This window comes from Mobula hypostoma, chromosome 4, assembly GCF_963921235.1.
Source record: "Mobula hypostoma chromosome 4, sMobHyp1.1, whole genome shotgun sequence".
NCBI classification, from domain to species: domain Eukaryota; kingdom Metazoa; phylum Chordata; class Chondrichthyes; order Myliobatiformes; family Myliobatidae; genus Mobula; species Mobula hypostoma.
In genome coordinates, this window is record NC_086100.1 from 192744688 (window position 1) to 192759787 (window position 15100).

The 15100-nt window shown below is 49.9% G+C and overlaps 1 long non-coding RNA gene across 2 annotated transcripts in view; it reads left to right on the top strand.

Moving 5' to 3' along the window:
- Positions 1-3600: 3600 nt before the first annotated feature.
- Positions 3601-15100, top strand: part of LOC134345012 (uncharacterized) — a 36642-nt gene continuing 25142 nt past the window's right edge. The window contains exons 1-3 of one of the 2 annotated variants that reach the window (XR_010017591.1): positions 3601-4195; positions 9686-9888; positions 10921-13593. This is a non-coding gene — a long non-coding RNA (uncharacterized LOC134345012). Of the gene's footprint in view, positions 4196-9685; positions 9889-10920; positions 13594-15100 lie in introns of those variants that run through there. The other variant, XR_010017592.1, reaches the window with a different exon arrangement.

Below are 15100 nucleotides of genomic sequence, written 5' to 3' on the forward strand. Positions count from 1 at the left end.
CTTTCGTTCACTACAGCATCCTGTCTGCGGATTAAATTCATGAACTCAGTTTTCACAAATCCCGCTTATTTACTCTTTCCACCGGTGCGATCACGACGTGATCGTGTGTTGCCTCCCTGAAGGCAGATCTTAGATGTCTTTGACACACTTACCGTATAAATATGTCGCGTCCCTGATACTCTCAACATTCAGATTTAATCATTGATGCTTAAATGTTTCTGGTCGTCGTTCCGAAAGCAACGGAATCACGGAGAGGGAAACTAATCCACTCAATACTGCAGCACAGATCGCAGTGTGTAGAACGGAAGCGGGACAGAATCCAATATTTATTTGCTCCTCGTCTGGCAAGGTCACACAGAGCAAAAAAAAAACCCAAGCCTACTTTTTGGTGATCACGCCTCTGCCGGATTTCCCACGGGAGCAGGCGGTCACAAGAATCCCACGGTCCGCACCTGCAGCTAAACACGCGATCTCGGTGGGAACTTAAAGTTCTGTCCAGCACCTTTTCGGTATGTTTTGCAACAAACAACAATTAACTCAGAGTGGATCAATCATAAACGCCTCCCCCCTTGGTCTCATCTCGGTGCTCCGCCGTGGAGTGCACCACAGGTCCCCGGGCCACAAGCACATTCCAGAGCTCCGCTGTGGAGACTGAGGACTCGCAGCACGGCCGGGCTGAAAGCGCCTCCCTCCTTGGTCACAGCCCGGAGCTCCGCTGTGGAGACTGAGGACTCGCAGCACGGCCGGGCTGAAAGCGCCTCCTTCCTTGGTCACAGCCCGGAGCTCCGCTGTGGAGACTGAGGAGTCGCAGCACGGCCGGGCTGAAAGCGCCTCCCTCCTTGGTCACAGCCCGGAGCTCCGCTGTGGAGACTGAGGACTCGCAGCACGGCCGGGCTGAAAGCGCCTCCTTCCTTGGTCACAGCCCGGAGCTCCGCTGTGGAGACTGAGGAGTCGCAGCACGGCCGGGCTGAAAGCGCCTCCCTCCTTGGTCACAGCCCGGAGCTCCGCTGTGGAGACTGAGGACTCGCAGCACGGCCGGGCTGAAAGCGCCTCCCTCCTTGGTCACAGCCCGGAGCTCCGCTGTGGAGACTGAGGAGTCGCAGCACGGCCGGGCTGAAAGCGCCTCCCTCCTTGGTCACAGCCCGGAGCTCCGCTGTGGAGACTGAGGACTCGCAGCACGGCCGGGCTGAAAGCGCCTCCTTCCTTGGTCACAGCCCGGAGCTCCGCTGTGGAGACTGAGGAGTCGCAGCACGGCCGGGCTGAAAGCGCCTCCCTCCTTGGTCACAGCCCGGAGCTCCGCTGTGGAGACTGAGGACTCGCAGCACGGCCGGGCTGAAAGCGCCTCCCTCCTTGGTCACAGCCCGGAGCTCCGCTGTGGAGACTGAGGACTCGCAGCACGGCCGGGCTGAAAGCGCCTCCCTCCTTGGTCACAGCCCGGAGCTCCGCTGTGGAGACTGAGGAGTCGCAGCACGGCCGGGCTGAAAGCGCCTCCCTCCTTGGTCACAGCCCGGAGCTCCGCTGTGGAGACTGAGGAGTCGCAGCACGGCCGGGCTGAAAGCGCCTCCCTCCTTGGTCACAGCCCGGAGCTCCGCTGTGGAGACTGAGGACTCGCAGCACGGCCGGTCTGAAAGCGCCTCCCTCCTTGGTCACAGCCCGGAGCTCCGCTGTGGAGACTGAGGAGTCGCAGCACGGCCGGGCTGAAAGCGCCTCCCTCCTTGGTCACAGCCCGGAGCTCCGCTGTGGAGACTGAGGACTCGCAGCACGGCCGGGCTGAAAGCGCCTCCCTCCTTGGTCACAGCTCGGAGCTCTGCTCTGGAGACTGTGTCTCGCAGCACGGCCGGGCTGAAAGCGCCTCCCTCCTTGGTCACAGCTCGGAGCTCTGCTCTGGAGACTGTGTCTCGCAGCACGGCCGGGCTGAAAGCGCCTCCCTCCTTGGTCACAGCCCGGAGCTCTGCTCTGGAGACGGTGTCTCGCAGCACGACCGGGCTGAGAGCGCCTCCCTCCTTGGTCACAGCTCGGAGCTCTGCTCTGGACCCGTGACTCGACGCACGGCTATTTGAAAGCGCCTCGCGCTTCTGCGTATTTCCCGCCCGAGCTGACTGCGCACGCGCAGTGCGGGGGGGGCGACGTTCTCGGACGGATGAAATGTCTCTGCCTCAACCTCCTGTCGGTCCTCAGGGTCGCAGTGCAAGAGGCGACAGATGCGGCAGTGATCGGAGGCATCAGCGCTGGTAGAATCTGCCGGAGCGACACTCACAACACGCTGGAGGAACTCAGCAGGTCGGGCAGCATCCGTGGAAACGATGAGTCGACGTTTCGGGCCGGAACCTTTCGTCAGGACTGAAGAGGGAAGGGGCAGAGGCCCAATAAAGAAGGTGGGGGAGGGTTCCAACCGCCGTTTCTTCTCCTTCCTCGCGTCCAAGAAGGACCACAAGCTCGCCCGCCTGGAGCCCACAACGACGACCGACTCCAGCCCGGACCTCGACTTCTCAGGCCTTCGGCAGGCCGGAGATCCATCCGCCTCTGATTCTGACCCCGACTGGAACCACCGCCTCCCGGACATGGACGCTAGCCCCCGGCGGGCCATGGACTCCCTCGCCTCCGACTCCGACCTCAGTTCTGGGGCCCTGCAGGTTACAGGCTCCGCCAGCCCCAGCTCCAGATCCAGCTCGGACCATGATCCCGACCCTCTCCAGACCGGGACCCCTCTTACTGCCGCTGGGTCCTCCCGCTCGGCTTATTCTCCAACCACCCTCTTCCCTCCCCGAGACTCCCAACCTTCCCTCTACCCCTCATCGCCCCTCCATTCCTCTGATCCCACATCCTCCCCTCACCCCGCTCTCCCTGAACATCCCAACCACCCTTTCCCTCCTGAGAACTCCCACTCTTCACACTCCTCCGACCCCAGCCTCAACCCTTGCCCTGTCTTCATCCCCTCTGACCTTCCCCTCTCTGAGACAGAACGTTCTGTCCTTAGCAAGGGCCTCACTTTTGTCCCCCTCTGTCCACACCTCAGTGAGTTCCGTGCCCGCCATGACGCTAACTCTTTTTCTGTCACCTACGTCTCCGAGCCTACTACTTTAGCAGAAATTCCCGCCCTCCGCCCCCACTGATGACCCATTCTCCTGTCTTCAACCCTCCTCCTCCTCCTGGACTCCCCTCCCGGGCCTTCTACCTGAACTCAATCTCTTCATCTCTAACCGTCCCCGAGACAACAACCGTCTCAACTTCACCACTACTATCTCCTGTTCCAACCTCACTCCCTCTGAACACACTGCCCTCCACTCTCTCCACACTAATCCCAACCTCACCATCAAACCCGCTGACAAAGGCGGTGCCATAGTAGACTGGCGGACGGACGTCTACCTCACTGAGGCCAAACGGCAGCTCTCTGACACCTCCTCTTACTTACCCCTGGAACAGGACCCCATCAAAAAACATCAAACCATTGTCTCCCGCACCATCACTGCCCTTATCAACCCCGGAGACCTTCCATCCTCAGCCCTTCCAACCCTCCCCCACCTTCTTTATTGGGCCTCTGCCCCTTCCCTCTTCAGTCCTGACGAAGGGTTCCGGCCCGAAACGTCGACTCATCGTTTCCACGGATGCTGCCCGACCTGCAGAGTTCCTCCAGAGTGTTGTGAGTGTTACTTTGACCCCAGCATCTGCAGATTATTTTGTGTTTGGAATCTGCCGGAGGAGCCTGGGCTGCTGCTGCACTGCCAACTCCTTTCGCGGAATGGAGGCTTTGGAGGAGATTACCTGCTCTCAGCCGTGGGAGCTCTGTGAGACCCTCGCTGACTGTTTCCTCACTGTCAGTTAGATTTAGATGAATTTATCACATGTACATTGAAACATACAGTAAAATGTGTCGATTGCCTGAACAACCAGAGCACTTCAGAGTGTGCTGGAACAGCCCGGAAGTGTCGCCCAACATTCCAGCGCTGAGATGGCACGTTCACCATGTTCAGCTTCAGCAGATTAATGACTGCTCCAGTGACAGTAACAAAGAAGATTAGGATCTCTCCCGTAAACTGGATCTACTCGCTCACTCAAGCTGCAATGGATTTTTCCAGCGTAGAGGAGACCACGATGTGATCACCGAATGTGGTGGACTAGATTGGAAAAATGTACGACCGAATCACTGATTCATCTGAAAGAAAAGTACAGGTCCCTGAACTGGGAGCAGGATGAGGTGAGAGTCAGAATACAGCACACACTCAGGCCCTTCAGCCCATCCAGTCCCTGTCGACCGGTCATTCTCCCACTGTCTATGGAATGAAATCCTAAACTATTCAACATTTCCTTATAATTCAGATCCTCCCCAACCCCTTTAATTTTTTTCTGCACTCTGAAGCTTATTGATATCTTTGCTGTAGTTGGGTGACCAGAAATGCACACTATACTCCAAATTAACCACAAACAAAAGAGGAAATCTGCACATGCTGGAAATCCAAGCAACAGACACAAAATGCTGGAGTAGGCAGCATCTATGGAAAAAAGTGAACAATCGATGTTTCAGGGCCCAGACCCTTCATCAGTACTCGGTCTGTTTACTCTTTTCCATGGATGCTACTTGGCTTGCTGAGGTCTTCTGGCATTTTGTGTGTTACTCCAAGTTAACCAATGTCATTTACAACTGCTACAATATCCCAACTTCTGTACTCAGTGTTCTGATGTATGAAGGTGAATGTGCCAAAAACTCTTTATGACCCATTCTACCTGTGACACCACTTTCAAGAAATTATAGCTGTGTATTCCCAGATCCCTCTGTTCTACTGCACACCTACAATTTGCTGTGTACGTCCTACCCTGGTCCGTCTTCCCAAAGTGCAACACCTCACATTTGCATTAAATTCCATCCTCCATTTTTCAGCCTAATTTTTCCAGCTGAAAAACATCCTGCTGCAGACTTTGATAGCTTTTCTCACTATCCACAATGTCACCATTCTTGGTGTCATCTGCAAATTTGCTATATCAGTTCACTGTATTATCATCTAAATCATTAATATAGATCATAAGCAACAACAGACCAAGCACCAATCGCTGAGCCTACATCCAGTAACAGGCCTCCAGTCAGTGAGACCACATTCTACTGAATCCAATTTAGTACTTCATTCTGAAAGCCAATTGACCAGCCTCCCATAAAGGACTTTGTCAAAACCCTTGTTAACGTCTGTATAGACAATGTCCACCACTTTTCCTTCATCGGCTTTTCTCGTAACCTCCTCAAACGAACTCAATAAGATTGGTTAGAAATGACCTCTCTCGCCCAAGCTTATGTTGACAATGGTACATATCTACTTATATGTCCTGTTTCTTAGAATACCTTCAAATTATTACCCATGAATGATGTCAGGCTCTCCATCCTGTAATTACCTGGTTTATTCATTGAAGTATTATTAAACAATGAAACAACATTTGCTATCCTGCAGTCCTGTTGCTAAGGATGTTATAAATATCTCTGCCAAGGCCCCTGCAGTTTCTGCACTAGCTTCCTGAAATGTCTGAAGAGAGGCTTGTCAGCACTGTGGATTTATCCACCTTAATTTGCCTCAAGATGGAAAGCATTTCCTTGTCTGTAACTGGGATTAGGTCCATCACCTCACTGCTCTTTTCCCTCAGTTGTACAGAACTAGTGTCTGGCTCCCAAGTAAATACAAATGCCAAAAATTAATTTAAGGTTTCCTCCGTCTCATTTCCATACATAAAACCCCATACTGATATTCAAAGCCAGCAATTCTATCCCTTGTTTTGCTTTTGTCCTTTAATATAGCTTTAGAAGCCCTTTGGGAGTCCTCTTTTAGCTCTCTTGATTTCTCTCTTAATTGTTCTCTTGCATTTTTTTATACTCCTTAAACACCTAATTTGACTCAACTGTCTATACCGGATATCCTCCTTCTTATCCAAGGCCTCAATATCCCTTAAAAACCAAGGTTTCCAAAATGTGTTAGCATTGTGTTTTATTCTAAAAGGAACGTACAAATTCTATAATGTCAACATTTCTGAGGACATTGTGGTTGCAGAGGCAGTGCCATAATTAGGAGGGTGGGGTGGGAGGGAGTTGGTTGAGGGTAGGTGGGAGTGGATCAGTGAGCCCTAAGTGAATGTAAAACCAGATGATGTCCATACACTGGAAAGGGGACAAAGGAGATTTACAGGGATTTTGCTGGGATTGAGTTCTGGAAGGAGTTTGCACAGGTTGTGGCTTATCTGGGTTGTAGGAGAACAAGGGGTGATTTGCAGGGATGTATAAAGTTGTTGGTAAGTTGGTTTACTATTGTCACATGTACTGAGATTCAGTGAAAACCTTATCTTGCATTCTGTTCATACAGATCAAATTATTCCATGGTGGACTGAGGTAGAACAAAGTAAAACAATACATGAAATATACAGCAAACACGAATTCTGCAGATGCTGGAAATTCAAACAACACATGTCAAAGTTGCTGGTGAACGCAGCAGGCCAGGCAGCATCTCTAGGAAGAGGTACAGTCGACGTTTTGGGCCAAGACCCTTCGTCAGGACTAACTGAAAGAAGAGATAGTAAGAGATTTGAAAGTGGGAGGGGAAGGGGGAGATCCAAACTGATAGGAGAAGACAGGAGAGGGAGGGATTTCCAAAATGATAGGAGAAGATGGGAGGGGGAAGGATACCCCTTGCCCATCCTCTGGGTCCCCCCCTCCCCCTTTTCTTTCTCCCAGGCCTCCTGTCCCATGATCCTCTCATATCCCTTTTGCCAATCAACTGTCCAGCTCTTGGCTCCATCCCTCCCCCTCCTGTCTTCTCCTATCATTTTGGATCTCCCCCTCCCCCTCCCACTTTCAAATCTCTGACTAGCTCTTCTTTCAGTTAGTCCTGACGAAGGGTCTCGGCCCGAAACGTCGACTGTACCTCTTCCTAGAGATGCTGCCTGGCCTGCTGCGTTCACCAGCAACTTTGATGTGTGTTGCAGAAATATGGAGTATGGGTAGACAAGATGATAAAATATCATATCAAGTTTGATTGTGAGGTAATAATCATATATTAGATAGGAGATGGGAGCTGTCCTTCAGCTTGGTGGGACATAGTTTCAGACTTTTGTATTTTCTGCCCAATGTGAGTTATATACAGGCTTCGGAGCAGTAGCAAAGATGTGTACTACAGATTACAACAGGAGATAGAAGAAGCATGTCAAAAGGGTAATGTTACATTAATCATGGGAGATTTCAATATGCAGGTAGATTGGAGAAATGTTGCTGCTGGATAACAAGAGGGGGAATTTGTAAAATGCCTTCAAGGTGGGATTTTTGAGCAGCTCATGGTTGAGCAAAAATTTGTGAGAAGTTAGAGGATTGGTAAACTTTTAAAAATTGCTGGAAGGCAATTAAAAATGTTGTAAAGAAGGAATATGAAGGTACCTAACTAATAATATTAAAGAGGATATAAAATGTTTATTCAGCTATATAAAGGAGGCAAGAGTTTAAATTGGACCGCTGGAAATGATGATGTAGAGATAATAATGGGGGACAAAGAAATGGCGGATAAAGTGAATAAATATTTTGCATCATTTCTCACTGTGGAAGACACAAGCAGTATGCCAGAAGTTTGAGTTTGCCTGGGGCTGAGTAAGTAAAGTTACTGGGGAGAAGGTGCTTGGAAAACTAGAAGATCTGAAGCTAGATCAATCACCTGAACCAGATGGTCAACAGCCACGGTTCTGGAAAAGGTGGCTGAAAAGATTGTGGAGGAAAGAGTCAAATTTTGGCATGGGTCCAGAGGACTGCAAAGTTAAGAGTACTTCATAATATAGGAATGAAGCTAGGAAGGATAGTGCATTGGCTGATTGGCAGGATCAAGAGTGGTAATAAAGGGAGCCTTTTCTGGTTGGCTGCTGATGACTGGTGGTGGTCTATTTTTTACGTTATATGTCAGTGATCTAGATGATGGAATTGATGGCTTTGTGGCCAAGTTTGCAGATGATACGAAGATAACTGGAGGGACTGGTAGTGTTGTGGAAGCAGGGAGGCGACAGAAGGACTTGTATGAGGGGAATGGACAAAGAGGTGGCAGATGGAATAAGTCTGGGGAAGTGTATGGTCATGTACATTGGTAAAAAAAAAACTAAAAGCTGTCTAGAGTGGAGAGAAATTTTGGAAGTCCAAGGTGCAAAGAGACTTGGAAGTCCTCGTACAGGAACCCTGAAAGTTAATTTGTAAGTTGAGTCAGTGGTGAGAAAGGCGAATGCAAGGTCAGCATTCATTTGAAATCAAAGATGTATGTTAAGGCTTTATAAGGCATTGGTAAGGCCTCATTTGGAATACTAAGAGCAGTTTTGGGCCTCTTATCTAACAAAGAATGTGCTGATACTGGAGATGGCTCAGAGAGATTCAGAAGAACGATTCCAGAAATAAGAAGGTATGCCATATAAGGACCGAATGATGACTCAGAAGAGTGGATGTGGAAAGGATGTTTTCTATGTGGGAGGAGTCTAGGACCAGAGAGCACTGCCTCAGAATAGAGGGAAGTCCATTTAGAACTGAGATGAGGCGGTATTTCTTTAGCCAGAGAGTGGTGAATCTGGAATTCGTTGATCCATTTCCTTCTCAACACCATTCCTTACATTTATATTACAGCTATTATCTACTTGTAAACCTGCTAACTCATCCTCAGCTCTATCATACTGGTTCCCATCCCCCTGCAATATTAGTTTAAACCACTCCCTACAGCTCTAGCAAACCTGCCCTCAAGGATGTTGGTCCCTCTCAGATTTAAGAGGGCATGTCCCTTTTGTACAGGTCACTCCTGACCCAGAAGAGGTCCCAATCATCCAGAATTCTGAATCCCTGCCCCCTGCTCTAATTCTTCAACCACACGTTCATTTGCCACCTCATTCTATTCCTATCCTCACTGTCACATGGCACAGGCAGCAATCCCAAGATTACTACCCTTGAGGTCCTGCTTCTCAACTTCCTTCCTAACTCCCTGTGTTCTGTTTCCAGGACCTACTCCCTTTCTACCTATGTCGTTGGTGCCAATATGTACCACGACTTCTGGCTGCTCACCATCCCTTTTCAGGATATAGTGGACGTGTTCAGAAACATTGCAGACCCTGGCACCTGGGAGGTAAACTACCATCCGTGTTTCTTTTTCACATCCACAGAATCACCTATCTGTCTCCATAGCTATAGAGTTCCCTATTACTGCTGCCATCCTCTTCACTTCCCTACCCTGATGAGCCACGGGGCCAGACAGTGCCTGAGGCACGGCTGCTGTTCCCCCAGGTAGGTCATCCTTCCTAACAGTACTCAAAATGGAGTACCTATTGTTGAGGGGGTCGGCCACAGGGGTGCTCTCCACTATCTGATGTTTTCCCTTCTGTCTCTTGACAGTCACCCATTTATCGGTCTCCTGTAGCCTTGGGGTGACTACCTCCCTGCAGCTCCTGTCTATCACCTCCTCACCTTCCCTAATAAGCCGAAGGTCATCAAGCTGCAGCTCCAGTTCCCTAACACAGTCTCTAAGGAGCTACATCTCGATGAACCTGGTGCAGATGTGACCATCAGGGAGGCTGGAAGTCTCCTCAAAATCCCACATCTAACACCCAGAACAGAACCCTGGCCCTGCGGACATACCCCCTAACCTTTCAAGAATTAATTAAGAAAAAAAAAAGAAATAGACTTACCTATTTACCTCACCTCTGCCAGATCTCGCCGAAGCCTGTTGAGACAAAGCCTTACCACTCGGACTCAGACCACTCCAACGGTGACTGTTCTGCTAGACGATACCTCTCTTTTATGGAGACTGGGTTTTTCAAGCTCTGCTCCGGACCTGCGTGAGACTGTTTCTACTACATCTGCAACCACTATCCAATCTTATGGTCTAATACTCATAATATGGAGAGTGCACGGTAAGGAGATACATGAAAGCGTGGCAAGGGGGGAGAGAACCAACTATGTCCACACTGATCTAGTGAAATCGTCACTCAGGATCTTCAAAAAATGCAGAGGTGCTCATACATGATGATTAATTTTACTCATCTAAAAAAGGATGTGCTAGCATTTGAGAGGTTCCAGAGAAGGCTCACAAGAATGATTCCAGGAATAAGAAGGTTAATGTATGAGGAATGTTTGGCTCTGAGACTGTACTCGCTGAAGCTTAGAAGAATGAGGGGGGATTTCACTGAAACATATCAAATGTTGAAAGGCCTAGAGTGGACATGAAGAGCAATTTTTGTGTAGTTTGAGAGTCTAGAAGCAGAGGACATGGCCTCAGAATAGAGGGCATCCATTTAGAACAGAGTTGAGGAGGAATTTCTTTAGCCAGAGAGTGGTGAGTTTGTTGAATTCATTGTCATGGACAGCTGTGGAGGCTAGTTCATTGAGTATATTTGCAATGGAGGTGGAAAGATACCGTTCCGTTGGAAAGAGTACAGAGGAGATTTATGACAATGTTGTTGGCACTCGAAGGACTGAGTTATGGCAAGAGGTTGAGACTTCATTCCTTTGTGTGCAGGAGATTGAGGGGTGATCTTACACGGGTGTATGAAACCACGAGGGGCATAGCGTGAATGTGCAGCCCATGGTTGGGGAAGCAAGAATCAGAGGGCAAGTGTTTAAAGTGAGAAGGGAGCGAGTTAATAGAGACCCGAGGGGAAAATTATAACCCAAAGCGCAGTCCATATATGGAGCAAGCTGCCAGTGGAAGTGGGGTGTGCAAGTATGCATATTAACAACATTTAAAAGACACTCAGACAGGTGCATGGATAGGAAAGGCTTAGAGGGATATGGGCCAAATGCAGACAAATGGGTCTGACTCAGATGGAAATCCATCCAACCCCCTTCCCCTTCCCTCTGCTTCCTCTCCGTCCATTACTCTGCTCCCTCCAGTTTATCCAAACTGCCTGACGCAATTCGCTCAACAACATTGTTGTCATTAACAGGTTCATCCAAATCAATTTGCCTGATTGGCTTCTGGACATCGATATCATCAACCAATCCTTGCAGACCGGTCTTTGTGATTGGCTCCAAGATGATGACATCGCCGACTTAGTTGATCAACTCCTTGGCTGTGATTGGTCCCAAAACTCCGTCATTTCCAACGGTTCTGCAGTAATGGCTCCTGCGATTGACTCTGGGTTGTCCCCACAGCGACGGTGATTTTGCTCCAGAGCTCTGATGTTATTATGCAGCCTGACCAGTTTCAACCCTGTGATAGGCTCCACCATTGGTTCCTGGGCCACCTTGCTGTCGGTTGGCTAATTGCGTGACCCAGCGACACTTGCCTGTCACGCATGGGTGGTTCTCCATTAACAGCATCAGTTATTGGCTGCAGTGGACTGCTATCATCCATGAACTAACCTCCATCACATTCACTGATTGGCTTCTATCCAATATCCCTGCTGATCCCCACTGGGTGACCTCATTGGCTGACACATCATTGGATTTCAGTAAATAGCTTCGTACCGTGACACCGATGAGTTGATCACAATACCAATGCAACAGACCCAATTGGCCAATTGATTGACACCAGAACATCAGCTATAATTGGCTTGTCAAATAATTTTACTGTGGTTATTGTAATTGGATTCTCCAGTGACAACACCGATTAGTTCACTGAACAATTCAACTAAGGGGGTACTGACTGGCTCTTCCAATGACATAAGTACAACAGCACCAGTTGGGTCCCTTAGTGAGTCAAGCACGACACCACTGTTGGCTCATCCAGTGGGACAGCCTTGACTCAGCCAATTAGCTGGTTCAACAACTCAGTTCAGACCATGCTGATTGTCTTCTTAAATGATCAGCGGCCGACCAAACCTGGAGCACCCCCCACTGGCATAACCAGTGACGCCATCTCTTCGGCCCCTACTCCAATCCTGCCCTCCGTCCTCTCCTCCCTTCCCTCGCATTCACTCTGCCCTCTGTCTTGGCAGTTTGTGCTGTCACTGCCTGGGTCCTCCAGTGAGTGAATATCTCCCTCCTCCTCTCCCACCCCTAACCCTATCTTCCCCCACACATTCTTCCCCAAACACACACCCCCTCCCCTCTCCCTTTCCCCGCTCCATCCCCAACCCTCCTCTTACACCCTTCCCCCATCCGCCACCACCACCCCATTCACTTACCCCTCTGGGACCTTGTGAGGGAGCCCTCCTTCCCATTCCTCCTCACTTCCTCCCCCCCTCCAGGACCTTGTGAGGGAGCCTTCCCTCCATTCTCCTCCCTCTTACTCCTCACTCCATCTCCCATTACCCACCCCCACCGCACCCCTTCCCCATCGCCCTTCCCTGCCCTCTCACCCTTCCTCTGCCTTTCTATGCCCATCCACTCCTCCTCCCCTATCCCTCTCCATCCCTATTCCCCTCCCCTTACCCTCACTCTTCTCTCCCTCCCCCAGTCCCCTTCTCCTCCTCTCCCCACAACCACCAAGTGCACAACAGCTCCCCCACGCACTGCAACCCCTGCGCATATTGCATCTCTTCCATGCACAATGACCCCTGCACACACAGCGCACACCACAAACCCCCACCTGCACAACAAGCTCCCCGTGTGTACCGCAACTCCCGCTCTGCTCACTGCACACCACCACGATACAGCAACCTCCACGCACATTGGAACACTCGCACACACCACAAACTACAGCAATCCCCCACATACACCACAACCCCTAGCACACAGTACAGCCACTCTACCCACATCACATCTCCTACGTACACCGCAATCCTTGCTCACTCCCTCCACATGGACTGCAGCCTCTGTGTACACACCAGATGTGATGCACTGCAAGCCCCACATGAAAGGCAACCCATGCACACACCTGAATCCATATGCACACTATGCCAATGCACACCCCAATCCCACACACACTCCACAACCCCTGTGCACACTGTAACCGCCGAGTGAACCACAACTGCCACGTGCACTGCATCCCCCTACACGCACTTCAATCCTCATGCACACTGCACTCCCCCGTGTGCACCAAACCCCCTACGCATACCACAACCCTAATGAGCACTGCAAATCTTGTACCAACTGGACACCCTTCCCCATTACTCATTGTTCACTTCCCCGCTGTCCCTTCCTCTGTCCAATTCTAACCCCCTTGTGTCCCCTCCCTGCTCGTCTTCACCTCACCATGCCCTTCTTCCTTTCTCCATTTCTAACACCCTCCTCCACTCCCCATCCCCACCAGTACACACTCCTCCTCCCCTCCCCCTTCACACACACCCACAAACACCCAAACAGTTGGGGAGGGGTGAGAGCAGGAGGGGGAGTAAGGAGGAAGCATGAGGGAGGGGTAACAGGAAGTAAGAGGGAGGAGGAGATATGGGAGAGGAGGCCAGGGGAAAGCAAAGAGGGCTGCCTCATGAGGTCCCAGATCTCCCCCCACCCCCTCCCCCTTTGGGAGGGCTCCCACACAAGCATCCCCCACTCTCTCCCCCTTCCCGTCTGGAATTGACTCCATTCGATTCCCAAGACTGGGGGTGAGTGTTGAGTTGCCATGCCTGCAAGAAAATGAATTATTGGATAGTATATGCTTAAAATCCTTTGATAATAAATTTACTTTGAACTTCAAATTTGAAATGTATTGTTTGTAAAATATGTTCTGATGAGAAATGGTCTCAATAAAGGTCTGAGAGTGGAAAACAAACCAGTGTTCAGCCCCTCTGCTCCATGCCAGCCAAGAACTCCGTCCTGAATCTGTCCCATTTGCCTGCACTTGATCTGTCTCTAAAGTTTCCTCTCTGCATAACAGTCCCAGTGTCTTTTATTTTCCCTGTCAACCTATTCTTCTGCCTACTCCCCATAAACTTTGACACTCTTACTAATCAAGCACATATCAACCTCCGTTTTAAATATACCCAATCACTTGGCTTCTGAGCTATCTGTGGCAATGAATTGCACAGATTCATCACCCTCTGACTAAAGAAATTTCTCCTTATCTCTCTAAATGCATGCTGTCTGCTCTTAGACTTTTTGACCCTGGGGGGATAAAATATCAGCTATCTGCTCTTCCGTTGTCTCTCTCTCTGTGCCTACTTCTTTGGCAGTACTCTCCAGCCCACACCGATGACCCCTTCTCCTGTCTTTAACCCTCTTCCTCTTCTTGGACACCCCACTCTGGTCCATGTTTCAAGTGTGACCCTCAGGTTTGGCCGGCGGTGTTAGTCTAGGGATAACCGCCTCTGGCCCTGCCAAACTTCTGAAATCCGAGGTGCAGAACCTCTTGTTTGTGTGGGTGCTGTGCAATCTGTTCCCCTGTTACAAATCAGTACCACAAAATAACAGACAGTAATAAAATGATTTAGCTTTATAATTCTTAATATGACTCTTTAGTCATATACAGTTAGTAAAGAAAAACAAAATGAAAAGGGCCCATTTTAATGAAACAGTCCAATGTGCACATTGGAGCTCAAGGTTTCCCTTCCGATAGTCCTCCATCGATTTCCCCGGGCTTCCTCGACTCCCGGCCCCACTCTGTTCTGCAGTCTACAACCTGCTCTTTTTCATGTCTTTTCTCTTCATCTCTCGCCAAACAAAAGGCTCAGCTCACCTCGCTCTCAGGCACACAAGAAGAAAAAAAATACTCCCTTCATTGGACAGCACAGATTCCAAAGCCCCCAATATCTCTAGTAATAACCCAAACACTGCTACAGAAAAACCATTACATTAGCATTGAAACCTTTCCCAGGGCAATACACAAGCCTACACCAACATTGCTTCCCAACTCTGCGTGCACTACAGTGATAACTGCATTGGTGCTGCTTCAACCATCTCGACTTTAACACTCCTCTCTCCAATTCAAAACTCACGCCTTCTGAACATGCTGCTGTCTGCTCTCTCTGCACTAATCCTAACCTCACTATCAAACCCACAGATAAGAGGGGTGCTGTAATATCTGGCTGGCTGATCTCTATCTTCCTGAGTCCAGTTGGCAACTCTCAGACACCTCCTCTTACTTATACCCCTTGAATCTCATCCATCTGCGCTCATCTGCCCTCACCCCATCCTACTGCAGTCACACCAGGGGTAGGGTTCCATCCTCACCATGGCACAAGCCTCCTTGTCCAACACATAATTCTCCGTAACTTCTACCATCCCCAACAGGATCCCACAATTAAG